Source organism: Puma concolor, chromosome F2 (assembly GCF_028749965.1).
Source record: "Puma concolor isolate L17-30 chromosome F2, mPumCon1.1.hap2, whole genome shotgun sequence".
In the NCBI taxonomy this organism is placed as follows: Eukaryota; Metazoa; Chordata; class Mammalia; order Carnivora; family Felidae; genus Puma; species Puma concolor.
In genome coordinates, this window is record NC_141684.1 from 32,528,329 (window position 1) to 32,548,537 (window position 20,209).

General features: G+C 39.2%; 1 long non-coding RNA gene across 1 annotated transcript in view; it reads right to left on the bottom strand.

The window, feature by feature from the left end:
- Window positions 1–19,615, bottom strand: part of LOC147571911 (uncharacterized) — a 56,247-nt gene extending 36,632 nt beyond the window's left edge. The window contains exons 1-2 of the long non-coding RNA XR_015246800.1: window positions 18,741–19,615; window positions 18,415–18,535 (exon numbers count right to left, since the gene is read on the bottom strand). This is a non-coding gene — a long non-coding RNA (uncharacterized LOC147571911). The remainder of the gene's footprint in view (window positions 1–18,414; window positions 18,536–18,740) is intronic.
- Between the last annotated feature and the right edge of the window lie 594 nt (window positions 19,616–20,209).

Genomic DNA, 20,209 nt, shown 5'->3' on the forward strand with positions numbered 1-20,209 from the left:
AGATAACACAATGTAGGAGAGCAGTTAAGTCTTATACATAGAAAACTATGATATAAGGTGCATTGGCTAAGTGTTACAATAGATGCAACTTTGTACCAAAGTACAAAGAGTAACTTCTCTTGATATTAAGACATAGTCTATGGTTTCTTGGGTTTGGAGAGCCTTGGCATGGGGGAAGTTGTAGTAGTTTGAAAAAATAAGACCGCAATATTTTGGAGCTCCTCCCATCAAGAGATGGAGTAGATGTTCCCATGCTCAAAATCTGAGCTTGCTTTGTAACCTTGGCAGAAGTGATATTGCACTAGTTTTGAAGTGTTGGCCTCAAGAGACCTTGCAGCTCTCACCTTCCTCTTCTTGGAAAACCACTTTGAGGGGCGCCTGGGTGGCGCAGTCGGTTAAGCGTCCGACTTCAGCCAGGTCACGATCTCGCGGTCCGTGAGTTCGAGCCCCGCGTCAGGCTCTGGGCTGATGGCTCAGAGCCTGGAGCCTGTTTCCGATTCTGTGTCTCCCTCTCTCTCTGCCCCTCCCCCGTTCATGCTCTGTCTCTCTCTGTCCCAAAAATAAATAAACGTTGAAAACCACTTTGAAATTATTACGGGTGGTCTAGACTAATGCAGGTAAAAGGACTAAATGGTTTTGAATTTGCAAAACAGGCCTTCTTAGACCTTCCAGCATAGCTGACCCACTAGCTGAATGCAGAAGTATGTCTGAGTCTTGGGAAAAAAACAGTGTAGAAACCAGGCAGTCAACCCACAAAGTTGTGAGCAATACTATATCGTTGTACCTTAAAGTCCGTGGTTGGCCAACTACGCATTGCAGGTCAACTCTGACTTGCAGCCTGCTTTTGCATGGTGAGCAAGTTAAGCATGAGTTTATATCTCAAAAAGTCTGGGGAAAAATACAAAAAATGAGAGCATTTTTTTTTTAATTTTTAATGTTTATTTACTTTTGAGAGAGAGAGAGGGAGGCAGACAGACAGACAGAGGAGGGGCAGAATCTGAAGCAGGCTCCAGCTGTGGATAACATGTGGATAGCTGTCTGTGCTGACAGCTCAGAGCCTGACATGGGGCTTGAACTCATGAACTGTGAGATCATGATCTGAGCTGAAGTCAGAGCCTCAACCACTGACCCACCCAGGTGCCCCCAAGGGAGAGCATTTATATTGAGTGCTGTATAGTATGTCGCATTCAGTTCTAAATTCTTGCATTTATTAACTCATTAGATGGGTTTTTTTTAATGTTTATTTTTGAGCGAGAGAGAGATAGAGTATAAGTAGAGGAGGGGTAGAGAGAGAGGGAGAGACAGAATCTGAAGGAGGCTCCAGGCTCTGAGCCGTCAGCAGAGAGCCCAATGCGGGGCTTGAACCCACGAACTGAGAGATCATGACCTGAGCCGAAGTCAGACACTTAACCCACTGAGCCACCCAGGCAACCCTAATTGTTTTTTAATGTTTATTTATTCTTGAGAGAGAGAGAGAGACAGAGCCTGAGCAGGAGAGGGACAGAGAAAGAGGGGGACACAGAATCAGAAGCAGGCTCCAGGCTCTGAGTAGTCAGCATGGATCCTGACACGGGGCTCGAACCACAGACCGTGATATCATGCCCTTATCCAAAGTCAGATGCTTTAACTGACTGAGCCACCCAGGTGCTCCTAATTCATTCAACCTTTACAATAATTCTGTGATTATAACACAACTAATCATCTTATGAGGAAACAGATACTAAATAGGTTAAATAAGTAGTCAAAGATTTCACAGCTAATGAATAGTATGTCTAGAATTCAAACTCAAGAAACTTATCTCTGGGCTTTTAACCCATTTGAAAAATTACCCAACAGTTTGTGAGCAGTATAGGAGTGCCAAAAGGGAGATAGAGACATGGAGACAATACCTTCTGGTGATTTCCCAAGAAGGACATTGTTTCAGAGAAGCAAGCAAAGCCTTTGCCAGAGAAAGAGGCCATGTTTTTTTACTATTGAGGGAACGTGAACTCTGTACCCTGATTAGCCAAAAGAAAAATTCCATTCTTTTAATAATAGATCTGTATTACAAAAAAGATGTGTTCAGCCATTATTGTACTTTTGGATTTTGTCAATAAAATTTTGGTGGGAACATGTTTTTTTCTCTTGTCACCTAGGAGTCTACATATTATCTCTGATTTTGTCTTTCTTTTGGTTCTCCAAGTCAAATGTATTTATTCTCTGGCTTTTCACAGAAAAAGTATGCTGACCTCTGCTCTCAGTCATTAAATTTTGGGTTATTTTATTGTGCAATAGTAGGTAATTGATATAGAAATATATAAAGAAAAATATGCACGGGCGCCTGGGCAGCTCAGTTGGTTAGACATCCCACTTCGGCTTCGGTCATGATCTCACGGTTTGCGAGTTTGAGCCCCGTGTCAGGCTCTGTGCTGACAGCTCGGAGCCTGGAGCCTGCTTCGGATTCTGTGTTTCTCTCTCTCTCTCTCCCCTCTCACACTGTACCTCTCTTTCTCTTAAAAAAATAAATAAACATTAAAAAACTTTTTAAAGAAAAACATGCAAATATAAGTAAAGGAGGGTGATCATTCATTTTTATAATACATATAGATGAAGTTTCCTTACCTTCCAGTGTCTGTGCTATCAACAAATATGCAAAATTTATTGTGCAATAAATATACAATATTCAGCTGCAAAATGACTCTAGAACACAGCAACAGATAGATCTACATCACGGAAAATGCTAATTGGCTGACTTTGTGATTGTTAATGATGGTCCAGGAATGAAGAACCAAAGACACAGAATAAAATCCTGGGGCCTTGGATTTAGGAAACTTTGAATGTGTCCTTTGAAAGGAAGGAATCCCTTCTGTGGAATTTAAGTTAAATCAATTTGAAAGTTAGAGCTCATAAGGACCTGCCTTGACATTTTTCCTTTCTTATCGTTGCAAAAGTAGATGCGCTAAACAAACTGAGATTGCAAAAAAGCATTTCAAAGAATAATTAAGCTTGGAAGAAGATAAAAACTTATTAAAAAAAATTATTTTTGAAGTTTAATTATTTTGAGAGAGAGAGGGAGAGACGTATGCCTGAATAGGAGAGGGGCAGAAGAGAGGGAGAGAAAGAACCCCAAGCCAACTCCATGCTGTCAGCACAGAGCTGGATGTGAGGCTCGATCCCACGAACCGTGAGATCATGACGTGAACCGGAATCAAGAGTGGGACCCTTAACTCACTGAGCCACCCAGGCACCCCGAAAACTTATTTCTTAATTCCTTTAGCAGCACACACTTTACACATAAAATTATCTATTTGCTAATGTTAATGACCTCTAGTTGACACAGCAGTTCAAGCCCTTTTCTAGAGCTGAAAACAAGTACTGATAAAAGGAGGGTGAATATATGTACTACTTTGCCTGGGATAGTTCTAGTTTGTAGCTATTTTCCCAGGGTAATTATTTAAAAAAAATTTTTTAAGCTTATTTGTTTCAAGAGAGACAGAGAGAATGAGCGGGGGAGGGCAGAGAGAGAGAGAGAGAGAGAGAGAGAATCCTAACCAGGCTCCACACTGTCAGTGAGCAGCCCAGTGCCAGATTCAAACTCACAAACACTGAGATCATGACCTGAGCTGAAACCAAGAGTTGAAAGCTTAAGCAACTGAACCATCCAGGCACCCCCACCCCCACGGTAATTATTAATGGCACCCTCTTGTAATATCAAAAGTGTCCTCATCTGGATGATAAATTTTATGGTCAGCCTAGCTGAGGGAAACTTTGGATACTATTTAGCACCAAATCTGTTTTTGTGGATAAGAATACCGATTAAAAAAAGTTGAGTGTCTTGAAATTGTTATAATCTTAAAATAGTTAAATTATCAATTCAGGAAACTACATTTAAAAGAAGAACTACTACTTATCCACATAATGGAGACATACTCTTCAAGAGTCTTTGCCAGTTATCTTTTAGGACCATGGCTATCTTATGCCTGGAATTAGTATTTTAAAATGCAAATTGTGCTTAATGAATCTAATCAAAGAAGGTGTTATTTCAGTGTGCATAAATCCATTAGATGAGTGGGATAAAACTGCAGTCACTTTATCAGTTATAGTGATTTAATGGAATAATTCCCATTAATATGTCAATATATAAAATGTAGCCTAGAACTTCTCAATTTGCTATTTTCAGGTTTTAGCGGATAATTTTTGAAATCCTCTGAAGATATTTCAATCAAGGAAACTGTCTTACAATCTTGTCATGCTAAATTTTGATGAGGGGATTTTCATGAATACATTGCCTATTTTAAATAGTGATTGGGGAGTGCCTGTGTGGCTCAGTTGGTTGAGTGTCTGACTTTGGCTCGGGTCATGATCTTCCAGTTCATGGGTTTGAGCCCTGCGTCGGGCTCTATGCTGATAGCTCAGAGCCTGGAGCCTGCTTCAGACTCTGTCTCTCTCCCTCTCTCTGCCACTCCCCCGTGCCTGCTCTGTCTCCATCTCTCTCAGAAATAAACATTTTTTTTTTTTTTTTTTTTTTAAGGAACCTCTGTGGCAGTTGGTAGAGGCCAGGAAAAGACCAATTCTCTGAAAGGCCACCGAGTTATTTTTTTTTCTCTCATTTTTAGGAGTTGCTGTTGAAGGGAATGATTGCATGATTTATTCCTTTCAATAGGTGTTTGTTGACATTAGTTGTATCTCAGAAGTCTGACTTGCAATTTTATGGCCAATTTAAAAAGCAGATATCTACTAGAAGAAGGCTTTTGTTTTAGATTATTTCCTTGTACTTGTGGGTAATAGGCGTTAATTTCACCAATGACTTCTTGCCAATTATGAAGGCAGTTGAAAGTTCTCTGTTGCCTTGAGGGTACTCCATCTCACTAAAGAAGTTTTCAGTAGGTAATGAACCAACCCTGTTATTATCAGAGACTACATCGTGTCTCTTGCAAGACTGACAGTTGGGAGCATCTTCAAAATGAGCTTCAACTCTGCCATTCACTGTCACCTCCAAGCTCAGCAGGTCATCCTTTGAAGGACACTGAATTGTACTCATAGATGTCCCTGGACAAAGTTTTTGTTTTCCTGCCTTACTAAAATGCTGAACAGAAGGAAACATTTCCCTGTGTCTCTGTGAGACGTGGCCGCCTGGGTAGCTCAGTGGATTGAGCCTCGAACTTCAGCTCAGGTCATGATCTCACAGTTCGTGAGTTCAGGTTCCACATCCGCTCACTGCTGTCAGCCCAGAGCAGGCTTCAGGTCCTCTGTCCCTTTCTTTCTGCCCCTCCCCCACTTGTGCTCTCTCTCAAATAAATAAATAAATAAATAAATAGATAAATAAATAAATAAAACATTAAAAAAAATTTGGAGACATTTACATTTCTTCAACTGAACTTGATTTAGTGCATTGGAGATGCCACTCAGCTGTGTGTGTCACTTTGAGAAGTGTCATTGTTGCTGGCCATTCTTAATTCTTGATACACATTTGTATGCTAGCTAAAATAGTCATAATTGAATGATGGATGGTTATTTATGAATTTACTGGTATGTCACTCTTTTATTTATTTATTTTACCATTTCCAGTAGTAGGGGAAAATAAAAAATATTTTACCTTTTCAAAATTTCTGTTAGGGTAGATACAATATATTCTTTAAAGGTCAAGAATTTTTAATATGTAAATGGGCTTTGGGTCAACTTCTTGATGCTATTGAGTGTGTCCTATAAAAACAGAAGTTATTTGATATTTTAAATTATATATACCTTTTCAAAAATGTTATATATACATATATGTACATATATGTATATATGTATCTATTTATGTATATGCATCTATATATGTATGTATATATACATACACATGTATATGCATATATATGTATATGTGTTTATGTGTATATGTGTGTGTATAAATTTTGAATATGAGGGCCTTATCTGTCTTATATTCCTGAATATTAACAGGTCCAGACAGTAAAGAAGGGAGTGGGACACATTTCTCTCTCCTACTGCTTCTCTGTAGGTAGAGTACCTGCAAAGTGTTATCCAAAAGCCTAAATGGATTTTTAGTACTTGTTGGGTTTAAATGAATCTGGTGATTTAGTGTGTAAGGTTCATACAGAGTTTGAATTGCAGATGTTGATAATTGATACAGAACAATGGGTATCATACTTCATGATGGTACTGTGTATCTGAAATATCAAAACCATTCCAGTATTGGGTTTGGGAGGAAGGAAATTCATTGCCTCTGAGATCCAAGATAAATAGAGCTGCTATCCTTTATCAGATGTTAATCAAACCAAATACCTCTTCTGTATTATGGGATCAGATGATGTACTGAATGGTGTTTCTGCTCCTACTAGAAGTTAGGGGTAGTTATGTATGTTCTAATCCGATGGTTGTTTTTGTCTTGGACCATGAGGCTTAAAGTTCTCCATGGAGTTACAATTTATCTTCCTTCTGGAAAGAAAAATTTGGAGACTCAACCACACCTAATGGGGGTTCTTGGGCATGAATCGCTAGATAATTAAATCATTTCCTTTACCCTTCCTTCCAGAGATCTCTAAATAATTCATTCATCCATCCATTCATTAATTCTCCTATCAAGTACTGTTTAGGACTGATAAAAAAGATTGGGATTAAAGGAACATTTTTTATCACAAAAATAAACTTGAACTTTTGATAAAAACAAACAAAAAAATATACATAGTTTTCTCAGAAGTTAGGCTAAGTGTGACATGTATTCCTTTAATTGTGTCAAGCAAAGGATATAGGCCCGCGGGATGTAATGTCAAGTACAGAGATCACTTTTAAACACTTTCCTTCTTCTTCCGCACGACCCCAAGTGCAAACTTCAAGTGTAGTTCCTATGCCGTTAAAACAGTAGAAAAATGTGGATTTTCATACTAGATCAAGTGCACCAATGTGTCCCGCAACCTTGGTTTAGTCATCTCTGGATGAATTGCAGGGTTTCTGAAACCTTAGATTGCCTGCAAAAGCCTGACTATCTGCCTGTGATTATCCATATGTCCACTTCTCTGAAGAAAACTTTGTATCAGTTTATCAAAGGATTCTGTTACTCAAAAATAGTCATAAACACTGACACATATTAATTCATATCAATCAAGTAGGATACACTTATGGAATGTATTAATTTGATGATCAAATTCAGTTTAATATATTTGTTGTATTATTGTTAGTGCCCTTCGTCTTGCCGCAAGTTCAGATTGCCCTCTACACAGGAAACTTCAGGGTGATGAGCAACCCAAGTCTCACTTTTTGGGTGGTGCTGACCACTCATTCTTGGATGACTAATTACTACAAAGATTCCTCCACGTGACTTCATGGAGTCACCACAAGAACAGAAGTTACCCTTCCCATGGAATCACCCCCAATTTCCCAAAGTTCAGATTTTCTTAGCTGTGACATTTGTTAGTGAAATGAAAGTTGAGACTGCATATCTGGCAACCATCTGTGATTAGCTAATTGAATTGTTCCAAGGTACTTCATGCCATCTTCAGAAGGGTTTTCAGCTTGGATGACTGTGCCTTGCCGACACAGGCATACCGCAGAGATATTGTGGGTTCCGTTCCAGGCCCCCATGATAAAACAAGTATCACAATAAAATGAGTCAAATGGATTGTTTGGTTTCCCAGCACATATAAAAGTTAGGTTTGCAGTATACTGCAGCATATTAATTGTACGATACCGTTCTGTCATAAAAAGAACAATGTAGATACCTTAATTTAAAAATACTTCAGTGTTAAAAATTCTAACCATCATCTGAGCTTTCGGTGAGTCATAATCTCTTCGCTAGTGGAGGGTCTTGCCTCCACGTGGATGGCTGCTGACTGACCCAAGTGATGGTTGCTGAAGCTGGGGTGGCTGTGGCAATTTAAATCCTAACATAAAACAACAGTGAAGTTTACCTCATTAATTGACTCTTCTTTTCATGAATGTTTCTCTATAGAATATGATGCTTTAAAAAAATTTTTTTTAATGTTTATGTATTTTTGAGTGAGAGAGATAAAGAGAGAGAGTGCATGAACGCTCGTGTGCGTGAGCAGGAGAGGAGCAGAGAGAGACAGAGACACAGAATGTGAAGCAGGATCCAGGCTCTGAGTTGTCAGCACAGAGCCTGACGTGGACCTCGAACTCACAAACTGCGAGATCATGACCTGAGCCAAATTCAGACGCTCAACTGACTGAGCCACCCGGCACCCATAATATTTTATGGACAGTAGAACTTCTTTCAAAATTGGTATCTATCCTCTCAAAGTCTACTGCTGCTTTATCAACTAAGATTATGTAATATTCTAAATCCTTGTTGTCATTTCAACAATCTTCACATAATCTTCACCAGGAGTAGATTCCATCTCAAGAAACCACTTTTTTGCTCACCCATAAGAGGTATCTCCTCGTCTCTTAAAGTTTTATCACAAGATTGCAGCAATTCAGGCACATCATCAGGCTCCACTTCTTTTTTTATATATAATTTTATTGTACTTATTTAATATAATCAGTGTATTCTTTAATCCCCACCCCTATTTCCCCCACCCCACCCACCTCCCTTCTGGTAACCATCAGTTTGTTCTCTGCAGTTGAGAGTCCATTTCTTGGTGTGTGTCTCTTTCTCTTTTTGTTCCTTCTGCTCATTTGTTTTTGTTGCTTAACTTCCACATATGAGTGAAATCATGTAGTATGTGTCTTTCTCTGACTGTCTTATTTCACTTAGCATTACACTGTCTAGCGCCATCCATGCTGTTGCAAATGGCAAGATTCTATTCATTTTTATGACTAATAGTCTATCATACACATACTACCTCTTCTTTATTCATTCATCTATCAACGGACACTTGGGCTGCTTCCATAGTTTGGCAGGCTCCACTTCTAATTCTAGTTCTCTTGCTATTTCCAGTACCTCTGCAGTTACTTCCTCCACTTGAACCCCTTGAAGTCATCTAGGAAGCTAGGAATCAACTCCTTTCACACTACTGTTAATGTTGATATTTTGACCTTTTTGCATGAATCACACACAAATGGTCTTTATGGCATCTAGAATAGTGAATACTTTCCAGAACGTTTGCAATTTACTTTGCCTAGATCCATTGGAAAAATCATCATCCATGGCAGCTGTAGCCTTCTGAGTGTATTTCTTTTTTATTTTTTTAATTATTTATTTTTATTTAACTTTTAGTTAGTTAACACACAGTGCAATATTGGCTTCAGGAGTAGAACTCAGTGACTCATCACTTATATACAATACCTGGTGCTCGTCACAAGTGCCCTCCTTAGTACCCTAGTACCCATCACCCATCTAGCCCAACTCCCACCCACTTCCCTCCATCACAGTTTGTTCTCTATCATTGTTCTCTATCATAAAAAAGAGCTCTTTTTTTTTTTGAGCAGTATGTCTCAACAGTGGGCTTAAATATTCAGTAAACTATGTTGTAAGTAGATGTAATATCATCTACATTTTTTTTTTATTTATAGAGCACAGACTGAGTAGGTTTTGCAAAATTCTTAAGGGCCCTAGGATTCTCAGAATGATAAATGAACATTGGCTTCCACTTAAAGTCACCACCTGCATTAGTCCCTAACCAGAGAGTCAGCCTGTCCTTTGAAGCTTTGAATCCAGGCACTGACTTCTCCTCTTTAGCTATGAAAGTCCTAGATTGCACCTTCTTCTGATAGAAGGAGGTTTCGTCTACATTGAAAGTAGGTTGTTTACTGTAGCTACCTTCATTAATTATCTGGCACAGAACTAGACCTTCTGGATACTTGCTGTAGCTTCAACATCAGCATTTGCTGCTTCACCTTGTTAAAGAGAGAGCTTCTTTTCTTAAACCTAATGAACTAACTTCTGCTCGCTTCAGATTTTTTCTCTAAGCTTCCTCATTTCTCTTGTTTTCATAGAATTGAAGAGAGTTAGGGCCTTGTTCTGGGTTAGGCTTGGTCTTAAGGGAATGTTGTGGCTAGTTGCATCTTCTACACAGACCACTAAAACTTTCTCCATATCAGCAATAAGGCTGTCTGGCTTCTTTATCATTTGTGTGTTCACTGAAGTAGCACCTGTAATTTCCTTCAAGAACTTTTCCTTTGCACTCACAACATGGCTAATGTTTGGAGCAAGAGGCCTAGCTTTCAGCCTATTTTGGCTTTCATCACGTCTTCCTCACTAAGCTTAATCATGTCTTACTTTATATTTCAAGTGAGAGACGATGGCTCTTCTTTTCACTGAAGGGTTATTTATTGGCCAAATTTTAATATTGTTGTGTCTCAAGGAAATGGAGAGAGAGATGGGGAAGGGCTGGAACAGTCAGAACGGGCACAACATTTGTGAATTACTTTCATCATCATCTATGGGAGTGGCTCGTGGAGCCCCAAAACAATTACAAGAGTAACATTAAAGACCACTGATTATAGATCACCCTAACAAATATAATCATAATGAAAAGGCTCAAAAAATGGCAAAAGCTCCCAAAATGTGGCACAGAGGTATGAAGCGAGTAAAGGCTGTTGAAAAAAAATGGCACCAATAGAGTTGCTTGAAGCAGGGGTGTCACAAACCTTCAATCTGTAAAAAAAACACCGTATCTGTGAAGTGCGATAAAGCAAAGTGCAATAAAAATGAGGTATGCCTATAGTTGTTCCCATTAATTTTGATGGAAAAATACATGAGTAGTCTGTCCACCCAATTTGACAGTTACTCCTCTATTCTAAACCTCCTCGCAAAAATGATACCCCCAAAGTCACATATGTTTAGTTATAGAAATATTGTTTATTATTAAGGGCCTCAAGGAAGGTTATCATTATTTTCTCCAAATCTGTTTTTTGTCCCATCTTATTTCTTCTTTCCACACTGGGTGGTATTTCTCTCAGTACCCAGATAGGTATACAGCTGTTCTACTTGTAGAACCACATAGCAAAGTATTGAAAATTATTAAAGTTGTCTTCTGTTTAATAGTATTTTTTTTTTTCAGAATTAATGGGACATTTCCTTTCATATAGTCTAGACAGAGTTTTAAACTTCACCTCCATCTCACCGGGACATAGCTTATCCTCCCACCCCCTACTCCCCTTATGTCAATTTTGTGAATGTCAACTGTTCCTCTTTGTTTTTTTTTTTTTTTTTTTTCAACGTTTATTTATTTTTTGGGACAGAGAGAGACAGAGCATGAACGGGGGAGGGGCAGAGAGAGAGGGAGACACAGAATCGGAAACAGGCTCCAGGCTCTGAGCCATCAGTCCAGAGCGTGACGCGGGGCTCGAACTCCCCGACCGTGAGATCGTGACCTGGCTGAAGTCGGACGCTTAACCGACTGCGCCACCCAGGCGCCCCTCAACTGTTCCTCTTTGTACTTGAACCTCTGTCAGTGCTGGAAGGAGAGCTCCCCTCACCTACTGAAACTGTGCATTGCATGGTTTCTTGCCTTTGCACTTGTCACATTTGAGTCCGTTAAAACAGTGTTTTTCAAACTGTAGGATGCGATCCCTAAATGGGTCATGAAATCAATTTAGTAGGTCATGACTAGCATTGTGTAAATAAAACAGAATTGCCTAGAATAGAAGAGAGAAGAATAGAACAGAAAATATCATAGTGGATCTAACAGGAAGGATAACAACTACATCGTGAAACTTTTTTTTTCTAGTCGTAAGACAGAAGAAAAGAGACTGTGCAGGGTCTCAAGATGAAATATTTTTCTTACCATTGGTCATGGTCAAAAGCACTTAAGGAACACTAAGTTTAAATGCTGGGACTAGGAATACATCTATCTCCCCCACATTCCACAGAGGGGGATTTAAACTCCTTAAATTTCTTATCAGTGGTACTTGAACTTTTATGCATAGATATAGATATATATATATATATTTTTAATACTCCCTACACCCAACATGGGGCTTGAACTCACGACGCCAAGATCAAGAATCACATGCTTTACCAACTGAGACAACCAGGTGCCCCTGCATAGATCTCTTTTCAAATCTGGTAAAATCAGGTCTCTTTTTCCAGAAATGCACACGAGAACACAAGCTCAGAAAAGTTAAGAGTGTTGCTCACATAAGCTTTAGGTCTGCTGTCCTAAATAATTACAATTATTTGGAATTTGTTCCCAAATTCTTGAACCCTTCATTTTATCCCACAGTTTCCATTTTCATGCATACGTTTTCACATCTGACTATTTGACCTGAGTTTCTGTCTAGTCTCCATGTCTTCTCTCCCCCTTATCTCTCTAACCACTCCCTTGCTATTCTGGGCAGAAAGAAACTTTCACATTCAGTTCATCTGGCTGGACCTCTCTACAACTTCCCTCTCCACTACTCTCCAAAAACCTAAATCTCAGGTGTTGCTGACGTATCTAAAGTGGAGCGCATTTCTGCCCTCCCTATTCACTTGTCTTCCTTTCCTTTGTCCTGAATTTGGATATGTGTCTATTTAGAATGAAGCCTGATGGGTAATGAACAGCTTTGCATGCACCAGACATATTCTGTAAATATTGTTCCTATAAAGAGTAGTTACTTATTCTTTGAAACCAGCCATCCAATAATGTAGATATGCAATATTACTGAACTGACATGCTGAAATTCTCTGGAGTTTGACAAAATGAAAACAGGTTGTACTCGCGCCTCAAATCCTAGCAATGGTTAAAAACTGCATTTTCATGCAAACATAAATTACAAATGGAATTATGATAACTGATTACCACCCCCCCCCCCCAAATGCACACAAATCATTTGTAATCCTGCCCTGGAGTGCGGTATGGTTGGCTCATTGCATATGCTCACAGCGTTTGTCAGTCTATTCAATCACTGCTACTTCCCGTGGCAAAGTGTACAGGGCGTTTAGAAAACCAGTATGTCTCTATTTCCCTAAATCTACTATTAGGGTGTAGAATCGTCAGTGCAGAGCACTGCTGCTTCACAATAGGAATAATCCTGAGTGTGTATCTTCGTTTTATTCATCTTCAATTTCTGTTTGACAGAATTTCATGCTGCTGGAAGATGTTACATTGACAGCCGAGAGATAATTTCCGTTTTTAATCCAGAGAACAAGAGCCACTTGGGAAGTGACTATAAATGTCCTCTGGGTGTCCCAGAGATATGCCTCATCCCTGCACTAGAAGGAACACACCTCTGGGAAGGAAACAACTTTGATCAGTAAGTCTCTTTGGAAAACATTAAGAGAAATAGATTTCATTGATTCCCCCATGAGTCATGGGTCTGAGATAAAGTAAGCCCTTCCATTCCTAAATCAGCTTTCAAGTGGGAGCAGCTCTGTCATTACTCCCAGGCAATAGTTTCCAGTGAGAAACTGAGAGGAATGTTTCCAAACAAGCCTCTCTTTTCTCTCCATACAGTCTTGCAATAAAGGTATCATAGGCCTCTTCTTTCCAGCACTTCTCTCAGCGGGCTGTGCCCAGTAAGATGTCCTGTTAAAGATGCTGGCCAAGCTGGTTGATGCCTAGGTCTTTGGAACTATAGTGTTCTTCTTGGGTCAGTCCTCCCAACCTTCCTGATTTACTTAAGTATGGAAGCTTCATGGTATAACTGAAACATCTTCTGAGGGCCAGCCCTCTTCAGGCTCAGGAAGATGAGACCATTTACCATCTTTTCTGGACCACTGGGGGACAGGTTCCTTTCTCTATGAGGCAAATTTCGGACTTCTCATCCTCTATGTCAGTTAGTAGCCCATCACCTAAGGTGTTACAGTGTATATTATGTGTATGTGTGTGCATTTAGATAGAGATATATATTATACTTTATATATGTCATATATTACTACATACATACATGTACACACACATACACACAAACTAAGCTAAAGGTCCTTAAGGGTTAGGATCCCTTTATATTAATCATTTTTGAATATATATATACCTGCATGTGTGTGCGCACACAAATATATATGCATACATACCTGTCCACACACTATATGTTATATATACTAAACATATATAAAATATATATACATATATTCATCATATACAAAGAATATCTATTACATACATATATATTTTTCACAAATGTGTTTCTATATAAATGTATGTGTGTCTAGAGGTCTTCAAAATCTAGGATTTCTTATATATCTGTGTGTCCCACAATCTAACATTTGCATAAATGACACACAGATAAATTCAAATAAATTCAGTCAATAAGTATATATTACCCATGATATGTCAGGTTGTGCTACATTCCATGAATACAAGGTTTACCTAGACAATTATTCACACATATTTATAGTATACATAGATAGAGATTTCAAAGTGCTTTTAGAATTCACGGAAGGAACTCCTAACCCAGATTTGAGGTGATCTACAAGAGCGTGACATAAATGGTAATTTTTAACTAAGGCCTAAAAGACAACTAAGAGTTAGCAAATCACAGATTGGTGGGGACACAGGCAGGGATGGGGAAGATAGGCACGGGAGGGAATGTTTCCACAGAGGATTCACAGCTGAGAGAAAACTAATGTGCCAGATGACCCTTTCAGTCTTAACACCAGAAGCATCTAAAATAACTTTTTAAAGATATTAAAAGTGATCATCCATTTTTGAATTTGTGATAATTGAAGAAATCCTCACTAGTGTGAGGCACGTGTTGATGGGCTGACCTGCTAGGCTGTGCGTGGCCAGTGGTCCTGTCAGTCCAAAGTGGCAGATGATGTAGACGAGAGTGGATAATGCCAGTGAACTTCACTGCACTCACGGACAGGCACAGGTCATGATTGCTTCTGGTCATTTGTGTGTTTTGGTGAGTGCAGTAGAGATTGGTTAGCAATTCTCCAAACCCATCTCCCTCTGTTTCTGGGCACAGAACTGTTCTGAATTTCCCCAGAAATTTCTCCTTTTCACTTGGGCCTGACTACATGGACAATTCTAGACAATTGAATGTGGTCAGACAGGATATATGCTGCTTCCAGTTCTGGTCCACTAAAACCCGTCTCCAACTTCTTTCTTTCCTTGACTATCAGCAGGATGTCAGTGCTCAGCGAACTTAGAAACCCTGGGTTAATAATGGGAGAATCTTCATTGGCCCAAATGCCTGAACGATTATTGCCTGGTCCTTCCTGCCTCTGAGCACTTGAGGGACTAGAAATAAATTTTCATGGTCTTAAATAACTGAAATTTCATGATTTATCTATCATAACGCCTAGTATAACTGTAACTAATAGCATGACTATGTCTTTTTTTTCTTTTTTAATAATCAGTGTATTTGAAAATTAAGGTCTAGAAAAACTTCACTCCAGAATAGGTCAGGCTCAAGATAATCCTAAATACTATAGAGTTAGTATAGTGGTGGTAGCAAAGAATTCTCACAACTGTTGGTAATAATTTAATTATTTCTTTAAATATCTTTTCTGGTAGGATATAAGTTTTGTGTATGTAAAGTTATTTTATTTATCATTTTATTTAGAGTGTCTGGTTTGATGATTATAGCTGATCAACAAGTGTACATGAAACGAATCAAGTACTGTATCAGCAAGGTGGAGGTGTGGGCAGGAGTCCGGCCAAACAAAGGTTTTAGCTGTAACTATGTTAAAGAATTTGGACATGATCCTGCGGACAATGGAGAGTCACTTAAGTAGTTAAGGAGAGAGTGATAGTAACCAGATTTTGTCTTTGGGAAGATCACTATAGTCAAAATAAGTTTTGCCACCTGAAAAGGTTTAAAACAAATGAGGAAACTCAGTCTGGAGGCTCCTATAGTAATCAAGGTATGAGACAATCATGCTATAGGTTAGTGGCCCCATGAAGGCAGACAATAAATACAATTTAAATATACCTAGAAGGAAGAATTGACAGAACTAGATGATCATCTAATTGGGAGCATTGAGAGAGTAGGAGACCAGAATGACTCCTAGTTTGTCGTCTGGGTGACCAGGTGGGTGGTGGCACTGATATGACCAAGTTAGTGAGCCCGGGGAAAGGGAACAGTGGGAAGTTACAGTTACCATAGTGAATTATACTCTTCTCTTCAAGATAATCCTATCTTCTTCTCAGCATTTGGGTTTTGCACCTGCTAATCTCTCTTCTTACAATGTTCTAAAGCCAACCCTATTTCCACCCAGTTCCTCTTACCTTCCCTGTTTTCTCTGTTATTTGCCACCTGTTTTTCTGTACTTGAATAACTTCTGTTCATCTGTTACATCTCAGAGTAGACACCATTTCCTGTGTGAAACTTTCCTAGGATCCCCAAGATAGGATATGGTGCTTTCTTAATGTGTTTTTAGGACTCCATGCAACAGCGTAACATTTTACATAACATTGTATTCACCTGTGTACTTTTCATTCTAAGCTTCTCTACCCACTGCTAATAGAAGACAGGAACTATCCCTTAGCATTTGGTCCCCAGGGCCCATTATAATGCTTGTGTCAGAATAAGAACTCAAAATTCAAATGTAACCAGGAATAAATGAATGAACGAATGAAGGGAGTGAAACAAATAATTTTGAAGGGCACAATATTGAAACCAACTAATAACATTTGCTTTCATGCTGTCTGTTTCTGTTTGAGATTTGCAGCATGCAGTTCGCACAGATGGCCGTGAGATTGCAATACTCTCTACATATTTACTCTGTTCCTCCCCCGCTCTCACTCTCTCCCCACTCCCACCCAACCCCCCACCAGGAATGGTCTCGAATCGCAAATGACTCCACTATTCCCTTAAGCATCTGTCTCTGATCACAGTGTGAGTCCACCAATCTTGTAATAGACTCCACAAGTGTTTTCCTTGGGTTAAAAAACTCATCAAAATTAATACTAAATTGAAAATGGGAAAGTTCATAAAAGGCAGCTGTTGTGTAAGTAAAACATGAATGTATCCTGGCAAATAATAAGTTCTAAAGTTTCTCGATTTTCCAAACTACTAAAGAATAAAAAGGGGGCAAGCCGGACACCCCTCCCATTCCCACCTGTCAAATACAACTAATCTAACTTACAGAGTGATATAAACTCACCTTGTTTGTATTACGAACAAAGCCACCAAACTGAAATAAGCATAGCAATGAAGAAAAGAGCTACAGACTTGAATGGAATCCTAGTGAGTAGGATACAGAGTTCAGTAGCAATGGGTCTGGATGAGGACACAGGACAACTGTGTACAAGGCACATGCAACAACAGCTACGTAGTCTTCAGCTTTGCCAATCCAAGCGTGGTGTGTGCACCTGCAGCACTGGTTTCAGCTGGGAGTTTGTGAGGAGTGCAGGCTCTCAGGCCCCTCCCCAGTCCTACTAAATCAGACTGCAGTTTAACAGGATCCTCAGGTGATTGGTATGAACCTTAAATCTTGGGAGGCTTTGCTCTAAATCATAGCATTTATGAATTGATAAGTCATAGCTCAGATGAATTCATTGTAAGGTCACTTTAGAGTTTATTATCCAGATTAGGACATTTTTGAGAGTGAAATGGAAGTATTGAAATAATTATAATTATAGGGGCGTCTGGGTGGCTCAGTCAGTTAAGCATCCGGCTCTAGATTTTGGTTCAGATCATGATCCCAGGGTCATGGGATTGAGCCCTGCATCGGGCTCCACACTGAGTGTGGAGTTTGCTTGAGACTTTTCTCTCTCTTTCTCTCTCTCTCCCTCTGCCTCTCTCCCCCACTCAGTCGAGCACTCTTTGTCAAATAAATTTTAAAAAATTGAAAAAAGAAATACTTAGTACTGTATATATTTAAAACATTTGGTTATTAAGACAAATTAATTTTTATATAAATGGATCTATATAACAGTTATAGTCATGAACCATTTTTCTTTTATTTTTTTTGAGAGAAAAAATAAATTTTTATTTATTTTGAGAGAAAGAGTGTGAGTGGGGGAGGGGTAGAGAGGGAGAGAGAATCTCAAGCAGGCTCGGTGTGGTCAGTGCGGAGCCTGATGTGGGGCTCAATCTCCCCAACTGTAAGATCATGACCTGAGCTGAAATTGAGAGTCAGATGCTTAACCGACTGAGCCACCCAGGCTCCCCAATCATAAATCATCTTTAAAAGTAAATTTCTTTTAAAAAATAGAAATAAATGTATATTAGAGAAAAATTCTTTGTATGGAGCTGAATACTAAAATATAACATAACTGCTGGATTAGAGTATGACCCTATGCTTATTCTAAACTCAGGTTTACTTTAAAATATACGTAGTACACATGTAAGTATAGAAATGTGTGTTTACACTGGTAACTATAGATACATGTGTCCTAGCTCCATCTGCTGAGATGGTCTGGACACAGTGATACCGAGTCACAACAAATATACCTAGTGTCAAGATCTTGACTTGTCAACATCATTCTCCAATAAGAGAAATGAGGGTCCTTTGAAGAGATTAACTCTAGGGCTGGGTCAAGGAAAATATAAGATGAGTTCCATAGAAATAGGTTGTGAAATTAGGCATTCTGAAGCATGTAGTATCTCATAGTGCCAGACTATAAGGAAATGGCTTAAAAAAAAAAAAGTTGCACCTACCTTAAAGAGTTGCCCATAGCACCATAGCAAAAGCTAGAACGATGTGAACAATGAAACAGTGGTAGTGCAATCATCCTTCCATTATCCAATGGAAGGGTTATACAAGATCCCCAGTGGATGTCTGAAACCAAAGATAGTACCAAATCCTATTTTTGGTATGTTTTTTCCTATACATACACACCTGTGATAAAGTTTAACTTATAAATGAGGCACAGTAAGAGATTAACAACAACAACAATAAAATAGAACAATTATAACAATACACTCTAACAAAAAGTATGGGAATTTGGTCTTTCTCTCAAAATATCCAATTGTTCTGTACTCACCTTTCTTCTTGTGATGATGTGAGATGATAAAATGCCTGCGTGATGAGGTGAAGTGACGTGAATGACGTAAGCACCGTGACAGAGCGTTAGGCTACTATTGACCTTCTGACCTTATGTCAGAAGGAGAATCATCTGTTTCCAGACCCTGGTTGCCTGCGGGTAACTGAAATCAGAAGGTAAAACCACGGATAAAGGCACACTATAGGTTATATGACAGAGAACAAAGTAAATAGCCCTAAGTCTGTACTGATATAAATAAATGATTGGATAAATACATACGTGGAGGAGAAGGGGTGGGCTTTCCTCTAAGAACTTCAATAATCAATATAGAAAGAATGAGAGAAATAAAGATCTATGCCACAGTAACAGTTGCAGCAGGCAAGACCCCTCTGAAAGCTAAAATCAGTGGGTGAAACTTTTTAGAGAAACAGGATGTACACATTGCCTCCAAGTATCTCCCCACAGAGGTGCATTAACTATATAGTGATTTTAATGTAGGTCCACAAATGTTTTGATACTTCTCCCTTCAGGAAGTAGAGCTTAATTCCCTATCCCTGGAATGGTGACCAGCTTTAGTGATTCACCTCTAATGAATGGAGAGTGGAAAGGAGAAAAAAAAAAAAAAAAAGGTAATTTTACAGTGGAGAACCTGGCATATACAACTCAGTCAAGTGGTCAAGGTTAACATCACCAGTGATAATTGGGTTGATATCAGACGTCTCCTGATAAGATGTAGTGAGAAACATTTTGCATTTCTGCTATTCTTCCAAATCTGTAACACCAGGGAAAAAATCATAAAAAAACTCAGGCAAACTCAGATTGAGGAATCCAACAAACTATCTGACTAATAGTCTTCAAAAATATCAAGGTCATAGAAAAAAGTATCTAATATGTAGAGTATAATCTCAGAAAGAAATTGTTAATGAGATACTTTCATTTATTTAAAAAAAATTTTTTTTTTTAATTTTTTTTTTTTCAACGTTTATTTATTTTTGGGACAGAGAGAGACAGAGCATGAACGGGGGAGGGGCAGAGAGAGAGGGAGACACAGAATCAGAAACAGGCTCCAGGCTCTGAGCCATCAGCCCAGAGCCTGATGCGGGGCTCGAACTCACGGACCGCGAGATCGTGACCTGGCTGAAGTCGGACGCTTAACCGACTGCGCCACCCAGGCGCCCCTAAAAAAAATTTTTTTTAAGTTTATTTATCTTTGAGAGAGACAGAGAGTGAGAATGGGGGAGGGGCAGAGAGAGAGGGAGACACAGAATCCGAAGCAGGCCCCAGACTCTGAGCTATCAGCACAGAACCCGATGCGGGGCTCAAACTCACGAACTGCAAGACCATGACCTGAGCTGAAGTCAGACGCCCAACTGACTGAGCCACCCAGGCGCCCCTACTTTCATCTGTTTTTAATCAAAACATGCAAATATGTTGGCCCATATATCCACAGAAGGACTATTTTTTGTTTC